Raw genomic sequence first — 15,574 nt, forward strand, 5'->3', positions numbered from 1 at the left:
TTCTTCACTTTTTATATCTTTGTTTGCTTTCCAATCTAATATATTCCCACCATCAGCAACAATGGTAGGATCCTACAGAATGTTTAAAATTACATTAGCAGGCAGACCTCTTGACGGCTTCTTTTTCTCTTCCATGTCTAACGGCACATGAGGCAGCCCATTTCTTCCATTGCTTTTACATACAGCAGATCGTGCTGAGTTTTTTCGAAACAAAGTCCCTTTTTACGTGGGCACAGGGACATAGAAACAGGAGTAGGTCATTCAGCCTCTCAAGCCCGTTCCGCCATTCAATTACATCATGGCTGATTTGTACCTCAACTCCATTTGCCCGCTTTTGCTCCATATCCCTAAATACCTTTACCCAACAAAAATCTATCGATCTCAGTCTTGAAAGTTTCAACTGAACCAGCATCCACAGCCTTTTGGGGGAGAGAGCATCAGATTTCTACTACCTTTTATTCGAGGAATTGCTTCCTGATTTCACTCCTGAATGGCCTGGCTCGAATTTGAAGATGATGCCCCCATGTTCTGGATTCCCCCATCAGAGGGAATATTTTCTCTTTATCGACCCTATCGAATCCTTTTATCATTTTAAACACCTTGTTATTAGCAGGTTGTTAGCCTGACTTACAACTCCCCATCAGGAGAACCGGCTAGATGCGATGGATGGGGTCACCACTCCACTCCCATCGGACATGTATATCCCGCTGGATGTCAACCCAGTATCCAGAGGCTGGAGCTCTCGTTTCTTGCTCACTGGAATTGCCTGGAGTTGGGCTTGAACACGTAACCTTCTGACCCAGAGACGGGAGTGCTACCACTCTCCTTGATGGCTTAGTGGGTTAAATATAATACTGAGCCATACAAACCAGCCATTCCAAAATTGGATTCCCAGTCAGTGCTGAGTTAGCTGATCTCAGTCAAGACAGCAATAAAGGCACAACAAATGATTTCAATGCCCATGGGTTGGTGATGAGGAGAAAATCAGGCAGAGTTTTGGGCTCCTGATCACAATCCAGTTACTCTTGCCATATCCCAGCATGAAAATGCACATTATTGACACCTGGAAGAGGATATGTATTCTCTTTAACTGACACTTTTACTGTAAGAAATACTGTCATGTATCTGTGCTCTGGGACATTAGTCATTGCTATTGAAACTCCCTTGAACTGGCTGAAGTCCTACGATAAAAACCGACATTAACAAGCACCTGTCCATATTTTGAATGTAACTGAAACTCAGTGGACAGCTGCTGGATAAGACAGGTCTGAGTAGCACTCGGACAATGAAGTTAAGAGACAGCATGGAAACACAGGGCTTAGCTGGCCAGTTCCCGAAGACACGGGCTGACCCAGACTGCTGCTGGCTCACCAGACATATTAGCTGGAAGCGTCCCTGCTGCGAACAACTGGTCAGTGTCACAGGAACACTGAATGGAAATCGTGGGGAAACAAAATTGAGGATGAAACGGCACTGTGGAAACTTAGCCCAGGGTACCTGACTGGCTCCAGTTTCAATCCACCTTCGACCTCTGAATCAAATAAAATTCTTCTGGAAAAATTCCTTCTTTTACATGTTCACATTTCTGTTTGATTTTCTCCACTTTCAAAAATGCAGATTCTTACTTGGGTACAATTCAACAGATGCTGGTCTCACTCAGTCCCTTATCCAGATGCCCTTTCTTCATGTCGGCTGGCTATTTGTTCACAGAAGGCATCATAAATGAATCTGGCTGATTCTGTCCTCGCTCAACGTTCACATCTGACCTTTCCAACAGAGATTACTGCGATATCAATTGGGAGCGGGGACCCTGGTTAATATTTCCCTCCCTAGCCCGGGGAGGCCCTATTTTGAATTATTTCTTCATTAATCTGAGTTCAATAAACGACAAAGCATTGTTGCCCGCACCAACAAACATACAGCTCATTCCAAAAAAATAATTAGTTCGAAACATACTGGGGCGATTTTCATCCATGTTTTCGGGCAGGAAAAGGGCGATTGCGGGCCGAAAACTGCGGCACAGCACTTGTCGCTCGTTTCCTGCCAATGTGCGGCCCACCACGATTTGGAGTGGGTGGAAAACAGGCGAGCAGCATTCCTGCCCGAAAGAGGCGGGATCCTACTTACAATATCAAAACTGGGGTCCTACACCGTATTTAGAATCCAATATAATTCTGGTCTTCCACTGGACGTGCTCCCAGTGGAACCGAGTGATGACCAGCTAAACCAGCGGTCCTTAAAGGGACCACTGCAGGCTGCTCAGAAAAATAATTCAAAAAAGAAGCTTGGCCAATGATATTTATAGGGCCTGGGGGGAGCACTTGTGCCCCCCAAAAAAATCTTCCCGTACACTGCCAGTCATTCCATGGCCCCCCCACCAGATTGCCTCTTCCCCCCTCACCCCACCTCCACCCCATCCTTCAATGCTCCACTTCCGGCTCAGCTCCACAGAGGAGCCACCAGATTTCCTGCCCCCCACCTACTGATCAATGAGATGCCCGTCAGCACTCGTTTAGTGCTGGTAGCTCGCTGATATATTGTAATAAGGCCTGGCCACGAGAAAGGTTCGGGCCTCACGCTAACAGCGGATGCTGCCCCCTCTATCCACCTGGTTTACGCGCTAATCAAAAATTGCCCCTATCATGCCTCTGTACCAGCTCTAGGGCCTGCACCTTGTGGGGGATCAGCTTTCTAGTGTTTGGTGTGCCTCCCTCAAGTCCCCTGTCTTTCATGGACGTAGTGCATAAGTTTCTATTGTAATAAGTTAGGTTAAGACTAGAATTTGAAGGATGGCTCTCAAGTGGATGTAACAGATCTGCTGGTAGCACTCTGTTACAGTGGAGGCTGGGGCTTTCAGGTTCCGCATGCAAGTAATTGCTGTTAGGGGAGTTAGCAACCTATAGATACAGAATTATTGAACCTCTTAACGACAGTGCAGTGTGAAGGGTGACTTGTTCAGCTATTCATTTTAGACGGTGAACAGTTACTACTGTCCACGGTGCCCAAAAAAGAAAAGGGAGGATGGCTGGTGTGTGACTCTGCCCTTGTCTGGTCACTGAATCTTTTCCGGTACTAGTCTGCAGTTCTGGGGGTGAGAGGTCTCCCTCAGTGTCACTGCCACCCCCCTCTACATGGCACGAGACACACTTCCCCATGGGCTCCCAGCATTTTTTACTCCATTTCATCTGTGAATGCCGAAAGATAGGCCTCATTAACATTTTGGGCTCTTCTTTGCCTCCTTCTCGTGCCCTGTTCCCTTCTTTGGGTGCCTCTGCCTGCTTCTCCAGTGGAAAGCACGCTTTAAAAGTTCCTCAAAATCTCACATGGGCCATCTGCTTACAGCTACCTAACAGTCAACTAAGTCTTGCAGAAAGTTTACTACTTACCTAGTGCTTTCCCCAGCCAGCTGCTGAAATTTTCAACCATTCTAGGCTCTTTAAAAGGCTCTACTTTAAATTTCCAACCCGCTCTCCGCAGTGCAGTATTACACCATTCAACCAACATCAGTGAGGGTGCAAATGAGCTCACCCTACAATTTATGATGAGGTCAGCGCTACAGTGCGTCCGCAGGCAGAAGGCTCTGCAGTACCACATCGGGGAAAATGGCCACATGGAAGGTCTGGCCTAGAGTATCATGAAATGAAAGAGAACAGGTCTCCAACCTGTTATAATCCAGTCAGTGTATTTCCTACGGACTTTACTGTGCTAGAAACTCTTATAATAGTTAGGCATCGGCATGGCAAGATTTCAGTGAGAAATCCAGGAACTGTGAGTACCTGTAGGTGTAACACTGTACGAGCAGACTCAGGCAGATTTACAATGGCCCTGTTAAACACTCCTGATCCACAGGAGAATAGGTTAGATTTAAAGTAGGCACCTTGCTGTACACAGAGAGGCACTGTTGCCTCACACACAAACAAGGGATTGTGAGGGGATACACAGATCATAATGGGATCCAGCACAACAGATACTACACATTGGTCACTGATTCTGTTTGCATTAATGCAAAGAATTGGTTGTGTGTTTAACCTCCTCAGGCTTGTTTAAATTCTGGGAACAGGGTGGATTATTCAAAAAGAGTTTAACATCCTCAGCTGACACAACGAAAGAAAGGAAATTACATTTTCAATCCCACGTCTTTTTCTTTTACTATGAGCCCGTTCTGTTATAAAACAGACTTTTTCTTTCTTCCCTCCCCCGCCCCCATCTTTCTCTGCTGCCCATATCCTAACTCGCACCAAGTCCTGTTCTCCCATCATCCTTCTGCTTACTGACCTATATTGGCTCCCGGTCCAGCAAACACCTCAAATTAAACATTCTCATCCTTGCGCTCAAATCCCTCCATGACCTCGACCCTCTCTGTCTCTGTAACCTCCTCCAGCCCTACAACCCTCCGACATCTGTATTCCTCCAATTCTGGCCTCTTGTGCATCCCCGATTTCGTTCGCCCCACCATTGGCGGCCGTGCCCTCAGCTGTCCAGCTCTGGAATTCCCTCCCTAAGCCTCTCAACCCTTCTCTCCTTTTTTAAGACACTCCTTGGAACCTAACTCTTTGACGAAGCTTTTGGTCAACTGTCCTAAAATCTCTTTAAGTGGCTCGGTGTCAATTTTTGTCTGATTATGCTCCTGTGAAGAGCCTTGGGACGTTTTACTACGTTAAAGGTGCTGTATAAATGCAAGTTGTTGTTTCATTTTCTCCTCTCCTTTTCTGGGGGCGCTGGCTCCTTGCTGAGTATCGTTCCACAAAGGGTGCTGCATGGATCAGTGCTTGGGCCTCAGCTATTTACAATCTATATTAATGACTTAGATGAAGGGACTGATTGTAATACAGAGAAATGATATTGGGACAAAGCATCAAGATAATGAAACAGTTTGGGTGGAGATAAGGAATAATAAGGGAAAAAAAACATTAGTGGGCGTAGTATATAGGCCTCCTAATAGTTGCAACTCTGCTGGAAGAAGTATTAATCAGGAGATAGTCGGGGCATGTAATAAGGGAACAGCCATAATTATGGGGGATTTTAATTATCATATTAACTGGACAAATCAAATTGGGCAGAGCAGCCTTGAGGACGAGTTCATTGAGTGCATCAGGGATGGATTTCTTGAGCAGTATGTAACTGATCCTACAAGGGGGCAGGCAACCTTGGACCTGGTCCTGTGTAATGAGTCAGGATTAATTAATAATGTCCTAGTTAAGGATCCCCTTGGAACGAGCGACCACAACATGGTTGAATTCCATATCCAATTAGAGGGTGAGAAGGTTGATTCTCAAACAAGCGTACTGAGCTTGAATAAAGGAGACTATGATGGTATGAGAGCGGAATTGATTAAAGTGGACTGGGAAAATAGATTAAAGGGTAAGACGGTACATGAGCAGTGGTGTTCATTTAGGGAGTTATTTTACAACTTTCAAAATAAATATATTCCACTGAGGAAAAAAGGGTGTAAAAGAAATGACAGCCATCCGTGGCTAAGTAAAGAAATCAAGGATAGTATCCGACTAAAAACAAGGACATATAAGGTAGCCAAACTTAGTGGGAGGATAGAAGATTGGGAATTCTTCAAAAGACAGCAAAAAGTAACTAAAGGATTGATTAAGAAAGGGAAGTTAGATTATGAAAAGAAATTAGCAAAAAATATAAAAACAGATAGCAAGAGTTTCTATCGTTATATAAAAAGAAAAAGGGTGGCTAAGGCAAACATAGGTCCCTTAGAGGATGAGACCGGGAAATTAATGGTGGGAAACATGGAGATGGCAAAAATGCTGAACAAATATTTTGTTTCAGTCTTTACAGTAGAGGACACTAAGAATATCCCAACACTGGACAAACAGGGGACTCTCGGGGGGGAGGAGCTAAATACGATTAAAATCACTCAGGAGATGGTACTCAGTAAAATAATGGGACTCAAGGCGGATAAATCCCCTGGACCTGATGGCTTCCATCCTAGGGTCTTGAGGGAAGTGGCAGTAGGGATTGTGGATGCTTTGGTGATAGTTTTCCAAAATTCCCTGGACTCAGGAGAGATCCCGGCAGATTGGAAAACTGCTAATGTAACACCGTTATTTAAAAAGGGTAGTAGGCAGAAGGCTGGAAATTATAGGCCAGTTAGCTTAACATCTGTGGTGGGTAAAATTTTGGAGTCTATTATTAAGGAGACAGTAACGGAACATTTAGATAAGCATAATTTAATAGGACAAAGTCAGCATGGCTTTATGAAGGGGAAGTCATGTCTGACAAATTTGCTTGAGTTCTTCGAGGATATAACGTATAGGGTGGATAAAGGGGAACCAGTGGACATAGTGTATTTAGACTTCCAGAAGGCATTCGACAAGGTGCCACATAAAAGATTATTACTTAAGATAAAAAATCACGGGATTGGGGGTAATATTCTGGCATGGGTGGAGGATTGGTTATCGAACAGGAAGCAGAGAGTTGGGATAAATGGTTCATTTTCGGACTGGCAACCAGTAACCAGTGGTGTTCCACAGGGGTCGGTGCTGGGTCCCCAACTCTTTACAATCTATATTAACGATTTGGAGGAGGGGACCGAGTGCAACATATCAAAATTTGCAGATGATACAAAGATGGGAGGGAAAGTAGAGAGTGAGGAGGACATAAAAAACCTGCAAGGGGATATAGACAGGCTGGGTGAGTGGGCGGAGATTTGGCAGATGCAATATAATATTGGAAAATGTGAGGTTATGCACTTTGGCAGGAAAAATCAGAGAGCAAGTTATTTTCTTAATGGCGAGAGACTGGAAAGTACTGCAGTACAAAGGGATCTGGGGGTCCTAGTGCAAGAAAATCAAAAAGTTGGTATGCAGGTGCAGCAGGTGATCAAGAAAGCCAACGGAATGTTGGCTTTTATTGCTAGGGGGATAGAATATAAAAACAAGGAGGTATTGCTGCAGTTATATAAGGTATTGGTGAGACCGCACCTGGAATACTGCATACAGTTTTGGTCTCCATACTTAAGAAAAGACATACATGCTCTCGAGGCAGTACAAAGAAGGTTCACTCGGTTAATCCCGGGGATGAGGGGGCGGACATATGAGGAGAGGTTGAGTAGATTGGGACTCTACTCATTGGAGTTCAGAAGAATGAGAGGCGATCTTATTGAAACATATAAGATTGTGAAGGGTCTTGATCGGGTGGATGCAGTAAGGATGTTCCCAAAGATGGGTGAAACTAGAACTAGGGGGCATAATCTTAGAATAAGGGGCTGCTCTTTCAAAACTGAGATGAGGAGAAACTTCTTCACTCAGAGGGTGGTCGGTCTGTGGAATTTGCTGCCCCAGGAAGCTGTGGAAGCTACATCATTAGATAAATTTAAAACAGAAATAGACAGTTTCCTAGAAGTAAAGGGAATTAGGGGTTATGGGGAGCGGGCAGGAAATTGGACATGAAGCTGAGTTCGGATCGGTCAATGCCCTGTGGGTGGCGGAGAGGGCCCAGGGGCTATGTGGCCGGGTCCTGCTCCGACTTCTTGTGTTCTTTAGATTTGTGGTTGGGATCAGATCAGCCATGATCTTATTGAATGGCGGAGCAGGCTCGAGGGGCCGATTGGCCTACTCCTGCTCCAATTTCTTATGTTCTTATGTTCTTATGTAATGTATCGAAGATTGCTGATGATGCAAAGCTAGGTGGGAAAGTAAGCTGTGAGGAGGACACAAAGAGTCTGCAAAGGGATATAGACAGGTTAAGTGAGTGGGCAAGAAGGTGGCAGATGGAGTATAATGTGGGGAAATGTGAGGTTATTCACTTTGGTAGGAAGAATAGAAAAACAGAATATTTTTTAAATGTTGAGAAACTATTAAATGTTGGCGTTCAGAGGAATTTGGGTGTCCTTGTCCACGAAACACAGAAAGTTACCATGTAGGTACAGCACGCAATTAGGAAGGCAAATGGTATGTTGGCATTTATTGTAAGAGGGTTGGAGTGCAAGACTAAGGAAGTTTTGCTACAGCTGTACAGGGCTGGAGTTTTGGTCTCCTTACCTAAGGGAGGATATACTTGCCTTCGAGGCGGTGCAACGAAGGTTCACTGGATTGATTCCTGGGATGAAAGGGTTGTCCTATGAGGAGAGATTGAGTCCAATAGGTCTGTATTCTCTAGAGTTTAGAAGAATGAGAGGTGATCTCATTGAAACATATAAGATTCTTAGAGAGCTTGACGGGGTAGATGCGGAGAGGCTGTTTCCCCTGGCTGGAGAGTTTAGAACTAGGGGGCATAGTCTCAGGATAAGGGGTGGGCGATTTAAAACTGAGATAAGGAGGAATTTCTTCACTCAGAGGGTTGTGAATCTTTTGAATTCTTTACTCCAAAGGGCTGTGGATGCTCAGTCGTTGAGTATATTCAAGGCTGAGATCGATAGATGTTTGGACTCCAAGGGAATCAAGGGCTATGGGGATCGAGCGGGAAAGTGGAGTTGAGGTAGAAGATCAACCATGATTTTATTGAATGGCGGAGCAAGCTCGAGGGGCCGTCTGGCCCACTTCTGCTCCTATTTCTTGTTGGCCCCTACTCTTCTCCTCTTTGTACTAAGCCAATAACCGTAACCGGTGACTTCCGGTCAACATTCTTATGTTTCTTATGTTTCCACAGTCACCCTCTGGTGCTTCAGCCAAGTAGCCATTCTTCAGGTGTAAGCCTAGACATGGAGTGTCGGCAGGATGTTCTAACCCGGGGGACATTAAAGCTTACATACGAACATACGTATGCCATTTGATGAGATCATGGCTGATCTGATTGTGACCTCAACCCTACTTTCCTGTCTACCTACTATAACCTTTGACTCCCTTGTTAATCAGAAATCTATCCAACTCAGCCTTAAAAATATTCAATGACCCTGCCTCCACCGCTCTCTGGAGAAGGGAGTTCCACAGACTCACGACCCTCTGAAAGAAAAAAATTCTCCTCATCTCCCTCTTAAATGGGAGACCCCTTATTTTTAAACTATGGCCCCGAGTTCTGGACTCTCCCACAAGGCGAAACATCCTCTCAGCATCTATCCCTTCTCGTCCCCTCAGGATCTTATATGAACTTGATCCTGTGCTCACCAAAAATTTCCAGCAGGGGCCACTGGACGATGTTCAGGAGCAGGCTGATTTGCCCCTCCCCAACCCGGGGTGCTGAAGCCAAACGTAGAGCCTCGGCTGAGATCAGCTAATAGCTCAGGCCGAGGATCAAACCTGGCCTCTCCGACTCTTTGTGGCTCAGTACCAAACCAGCTGGGACTTCTATCCTGAGTCATCGGCAGGAGCCTCAAGCAGAAACTTCACAACAAGATGGGCCACACTAGTGCAGAACAATTTGCTCCCACACCAATTAGCAAAAGACATCAAGGTATCAAAAAAAATCAGCATTTTGGACAGATAGTGAGGCAAATGCAAACAATTCAGATGCCTTAAATGTAAACCAAAGAAGGGGGCATTGCTTAAAACTCTCCATCGACATTCTATGCTTTCTGGTCAGCAGCTGTTGAGAATCTTGCAGTTTTTAAATCTAATTTTCCAGTGTACTAATATATGAAAAGTTTGTATTTCTCAGTAAAGTTCTCAAGGGGTTAATCTGCCACCAGGAAACAAATGTGTGTTCGTCCATAAAAGGAAATGTTTGTTTTGGGAACCCTCCACAGAACAGGTGCCTCTGAAAGACGGTTAGAATGGGACTTGCTCCATTGACTGCTCCTCTAAACGGGCGCTCGAGGCATCTGCTGGAAAAAGTGGAATTCCCTGAAGAGCCAGCAGGGTTTATCCCCAACCGTGCAATGTGCACAGCAGAACCGCATAATAACCATGTGAGAATAAACTGCCATTCAAAAGCCATCTGTAGTAGCGACCCCACTGGCTCAGTGGCTAATGTGCAGCAGCACGGGGTACTCAGCCGGAAACAACTGGAAGATACCAGCTTCAATACCTGGTCTATCCTACGTGAGCTGAACTCAATCAGTGAAACAGTTGGGGTGTTACAGGTTCCCTGGGTTCGGGAGGGGAAAGATCAGCCAAGGTCCCTGCCCCTGATCATTATCCAGCAACAACCGTCAATGTATGTAGGTGTTGAATCTCTGGAACCTCCTCCAGCCCTACAACCCTCCAAGATCTCCATGTTCCTCCAATTCTGGCCCCTTGTGCATCCCCCGCTTCCTTTGCCCCGCCATTGGTGGCCGTGCCTTCAGCTGCCTCGGCCCTAAGCTCTGGAATTCCCTCCCTAAACCTTTCCGCCTCTCTCTCCTTTTAGACACTCTTTAAAACCTGCCTCTTTGACCAAGCTTTTGGTCACCTGTCCTACTGTCTCCTTCTTTGGCTCAGTGTCAATTTTTTGGTCTGTTTATGCTCCTGTGAAGCCCCTTGGAACATTTTACTACGTTAAAGGCACTATATAAATGCAAGTTGTTGTTGTTGATCCTGTCCTCACCCAATGAGGACAGGATCAACAACAACAACTTTTTAATAGGAGTCACTAGAATGTAATCAGGATCAGGAACCCTGGATGATTTTCCTCTGCCTCACCCAGTGGTGCTGAGAGCAATTGTAGCATCCCTACGAGGGCCTTTGCCTGCTGCAGGGTTATAAGCTTTTGAAAAGTAGCAGATGGAGCAAACATTACCCCCCCCACCCCCTCCACCCCTACACACGACCAGCACTTTCCCTGAATGCTGCTCTAGGAACAGATCCTGAGATCTGTCAGTAGAAGACAAGATAGTTCCGACTTAAAGAGAACCCAACGCTTGCCAGCAAAGTTAGGAGGCAGACTTTCCGGCCTGCTTCAAGGACTTAAATAGCCTGCAAGGAACACCAAACAGATCCTGCAGACCAGGAAACAGCAACCAGGAAACTGCAGGAAACAGTTAAACCCCTAGCAAAATTCATAAAAAGAAAGGGGAAAAGAGTGAATCTGAAATCAAAACAGGAAATGCTGGAAATACACAACAGATCTGCAAGCCTCTGAGAGATGTAACATTTCAGGTGGGACCCTTCGTCAGGTAATGAAGAGTTCCGTTGAAGGGTCTCAATCCAAGATGATGATCTATTTTTTTCTCTTTCAAATGCTGATGGACCTGCTGTGCAATATCAGCCTTTTCTGATCCTGTTTTAATAAATATACCAGTCTGGGGAAGTGGAAATGACTCGTGGGTCCTGAATCCTAGTTGGGGAGCGGCCTGAGGGTCAGATTGCATTGTCTGGTAATGAGGCAGCAGATGGATGCTGCAGATATAATGACAGAGGAGCAGGGAGCAGGATGTCTAATTAATAATGTAATAATGCACACACAACAACACAACACGACCTCTTCAATGTCACCAATCAGTCCTCTCACAGAAATGCACCGCACAAACTCTGGGGGTGTTTCCCCAACAGAAAACATGCTCAATATTTCTGTAAAAGATGAGAATTAAAAAGAAAATAGTTCGGAAATATAAACAATAGGGAACTGCTAGCAATCAAATCAAATTCACCTACTATTTAACCTGAAATAAAATCAGACATGTAATGGGTGGTGCATGTGTTAGTGACACAGGTAAGACAGGTCTACGCTCTCCTATCACTCAGTTTTCTGTTTTGCCAGTTGTCTTCACTCCTGTTTGAAGGCCTGACTCTTGCTGAACACATTTCCAGGACTACTGGTGCCAACTAATAGCTTGCTCAAGTGAGCCTAGACAATGAGTGCCAGTCAGCAACGTCACCATGGAAAGTATCACAACCAAGCCCAATCTGCTCCTCGCCTGATATCCACATGCCTGACCCTTCCAGTCACGGTTGCTGGATTGCCATCAGGAATGGGAAGCCCAGCCCAATTCCCCTCCTTAATACCAAGGGGCACAGAGGGCAATTGGGAGGCGGGATTCAGTCTGGGTTCCTGCTTTAAATCACTATCCAGTGACCCATGCTGGAAAATGCGTTTGTATGGGCAAGATGTGAGGATGAGATCAGATGGCCGTGATACCCAACACAGCTTGTAAACACTCACTGCCTACACTCACCCATGAAGAACAGTCACTAAGGCAGGGAGGAGGCTGAGCACTGGTAATACTGTACTCTTGTGTGAGCTGCCCCCTTTCTCTTACTGTCAGTTCTTTTTTCAGATCAAAACCGGATGAAACTCAAAAACTGTAGGAGTTGAAGACAGGGATGCAGATGAGGTAGAGAGACCCACATTCACTGACCCTTCACTGACCTGCTGCACTGTCCTGTAATCATTGGCCCCTGCATTACTGGGAAGCGAATCCTCGGTTAATTATGCTGGCGATTTCATATATCCTGATTGAGTTAGGTAATTATTTTTGAATCCTCCGCCGCAATACAAGACAAGAAGTTGCCCGCATGCTTTCTGGAGAACCCAAACAGTCCTTGCTTTTGGAAACGAGAGCTCAGTTGCTGACACTGAAGGCTGAGTGGTTACTGAAACATGACACTGCCGAGTTCCCTGTGGAGGGATCTGTCTGGGGAGAGCTGTGTACACTCACATGGTGAAGGTGCCAGTTCCACAACATGGAGGGAGAGGCAAGAGACAGCAGTTCCTCTGTGCTGGGGGGTGACAGTGAACTACTGGGACTGGAGTAAGTGACGTCCTGCGGTGCTTCTTGCAATTTGTTCCAAACTGCTGCTCTTTCTCAAACCAATTCTAAGCAGCACCATTTCTCTGTTCGTTCTCTTTTCTGTTTCAGGTGACAGTTACAGACAAGTCCAAGACTCCAGCAACACTCCCTTCTCTCCCAACAACACTGGGCTATTTTGCTGCACAGATTATCCAACCTATACAAATTGTAGTGCTACCCCTTTTAACTGCTGAATTTGTTTGCAATGCAAACCATGCCTTTTTCAAAAAAAAAATTGATGCCCTCCAGTACCTCACCCAAGTGGCCATTCTTTATGTGTGAGTTTAGACAGTGAGTGCTGACAGGTTTTTTGACCATAGAGAGAAATTACCAGCCGAGCCCGATCCTGTCCTCATCCGACAACTGCACACACAGACGCTTTTCCAGTAGATGTCACTAAATAGTGATCAGGAGATGGAAAGGACATGCATTTATATAGCGCCTATCACATCCTCAGAACAATCCAGAGCAGTTTATAGCCAATGAAGTACTTTTTAAAAAAGTGTAGTCACTGTTATAATGTAGGGAGATGCTGCAGCCAATTTGCACACAGCAAGGTTCCACAAATTGCAATGCGATACAGACTTTCCCGGTCTGTATGGCTCAGTACCACAATGGACGGTGCCATTACCCATTGAGCCATTAGGGAGCGCGCTTAAAGAGATAGATGAAAGATTTAGGCTGTTGTGTGGCAAAGTAACAGGCTTGGTAGGCAGCTCAGAGATAAGTCTGTTCAGGCCTGACTGACGATGCTCTGATTGCCTCCTGCTCTCCACAACTGGTGCCATGGTGACATTTCAGCTCATGCTGCAGAGGCACTACTCATCGTGAATGGACAGCATGACAGTTACGTGCTCCGGAAAGACAAGGACGAGGATGATCAGTTGTCCTAATGGAGGGGGAAGGATAAATGAGCCTTCAACAATGAACACTACCCACACAGAGCCACAACACAGCATGTCACCACATTCAGCTCCAATTGGCAATCTCACTCTGAAGGTCCACAGGATGACTGATGTGGGAAATGGAAGAATGTTGCACTGGTGCAGGCTGAGGTTAGGGTTGAGATACATTTGGGAAGCAGACTGGAAGGAGCTTCACCCTGTATCTAACTCGTGCTGTACCGGGCCTGGGAGTATTTGATGGGACAGTGTAGAGCGAGCTTTACTCTGTATCTAACCCGTGCTGTACCTGCCCTGGAGTGTTTGATGGGACGGTGTAGAGGGAGCTTTACTCTGTATCTAACCCGTGCTGTACCTGCCCTGCGGGTGTTTAATGGTAAACAATTTTACAACACCAAGTTATAGTCCAACAATTTTATTTTAAATTTCACAAGCTTTCGGAGGCTTCCTCCTTCCTCAGGTGAATGTTGTGGAAATGAAATCTTCGAATCCAACGCATTTATAAATCACAGAACAATGCCTGGTGATTACTGCCCGTTGCCAAGGCAATCACAGTGAGCAGACAGAGAGGTGTCACCTACAAGGCCACCGAATATACAAACCCCCCAAAAAAAAAGAAAAAAAAAAGAGAGAGAGAGGCAGAGACATAGAGACATCCGGAAGGAAGACAGCAAATGACCCGTTATATTAAAAACAGATAACATTTGTTCGCTGGTGGGGTAACGTGTAGCGTGACATGAACCCAAGATCCCGGTTGAGGCCGTCCTCATGGGTGCGGAACTTGGCTATCAATTTCTGCTCGACGATTTTGCGTTGTCGTGTGTCTCGAAGGCCGCCTTGGAGTACGCTTACCCGAAGGTCGGTGGATGAGTGTCCATGACTGCTGAAGTGTTCCCCGACTGGGAGGGAACCCTCCTGTTTGGCGATTGTTGCGCGGTGTCCGTTCATCCGTTGTCGCAGCGTCTGCATGGTCTCGCCAATGTACCATGCTCTGGGGCATCCTTTCCTGCAACGTATGAGGTAGACAACGTTGGCCGAGTCACAGGAGTATGAACCGTGCACCTGGTGGGTGGTGTCCTCTCGTGTGATGGTGGTATCTGTGTCGATGATCTGGCATGTCTTGCAGAGGTTACCGTGGCAGGGTTGTGCGGTGTCGTGGACGCTGTTCTCCTGAAGGCTGGGTAATTTGCTGCGAACGATGGTTTGTTTGAGGTTGGGTGGCTGTTTAAAGGCGAGTAGTGGAGGTGTGGGGATGGCCATAGCGAGGTGTTCGTCGTCATCGATGACATGTTGAAGGCTGCGGAGAACATGGCGTAGTTTCTACGCTCCGGGGAAGTACTGGACGACGAAGGGTACTCTGTTGGTTGCGTCCCGTGTTAGTCTTCTGAGGAGGTCTATGCGATTTTTCGCTGTGGCCCGTCGGAACTGTCGATCGATGAGTCGAGCGTCATATCCCGTTCTTACTAGGGCGTCTTTCAGCGTCTGTAGGTGTCCATCGCGTTCCTCCTCGTCTGAGCAGACCCTGTGTATTCGCAGGGCCTGTCAATAGGGGATGGCCTCTTTGACGTGGTTAGGGTGGAAGCTGGAAAAGTGGAGCATCGTGAGGTTGTCCGTGGGCTTGCGGTAGAGCGAGGTGCTGAGGTGCCCGTCTTTGATGGAGATTCGTGTGTCCAAGAAAGAAACTGATTCTGAGGAGTAGTCCATGGTGAGCTTGATGGTGGGATGGAACTTGTTGATGTTATCGTGTAGTCTCTTTAGTGATTCCTCACCGTGGGTCCATAGAAAGAAAATGTCGTCGATGTATCTGGTGTATAGTGTTGGTTGGAGGTCCTGTGCAGTGAAGAAGTCCTGCTCGAACTTGTGCATGAAAATGTTGGCGTATTGGGGTGCGAATTTGGTCCCCATGGCTGTTCCGTGTGTTTGGGTAAAGAACTGGTTATTGAAGGTGAAGACATTGTGATCCAGGATGAAGCGGATGAGTTATAGGATGGCGTCTGGAGATTGGCTGTTGTTGGTGTTGAGTATTGATGCTGTCGCAGCGATGCTGTCATCGTGGGGGATACTGGTG

The sequence above is a fragment of the Heptranchias perlo genome, chromosome 20 (genome assembly GCF_035084215.1).
Source record: "Heptranchias perlo isolate sHepPer1 chromosome 20, sHepPer1.hap1, whole genome shotgun sequence".
Lineage (NCBI taxonomy): Eukaryota > Metazoa > Chordata > Chondrichthyes > Hexanchiformes > Hexanchidae > Heptranchias > Heptranchias perlo.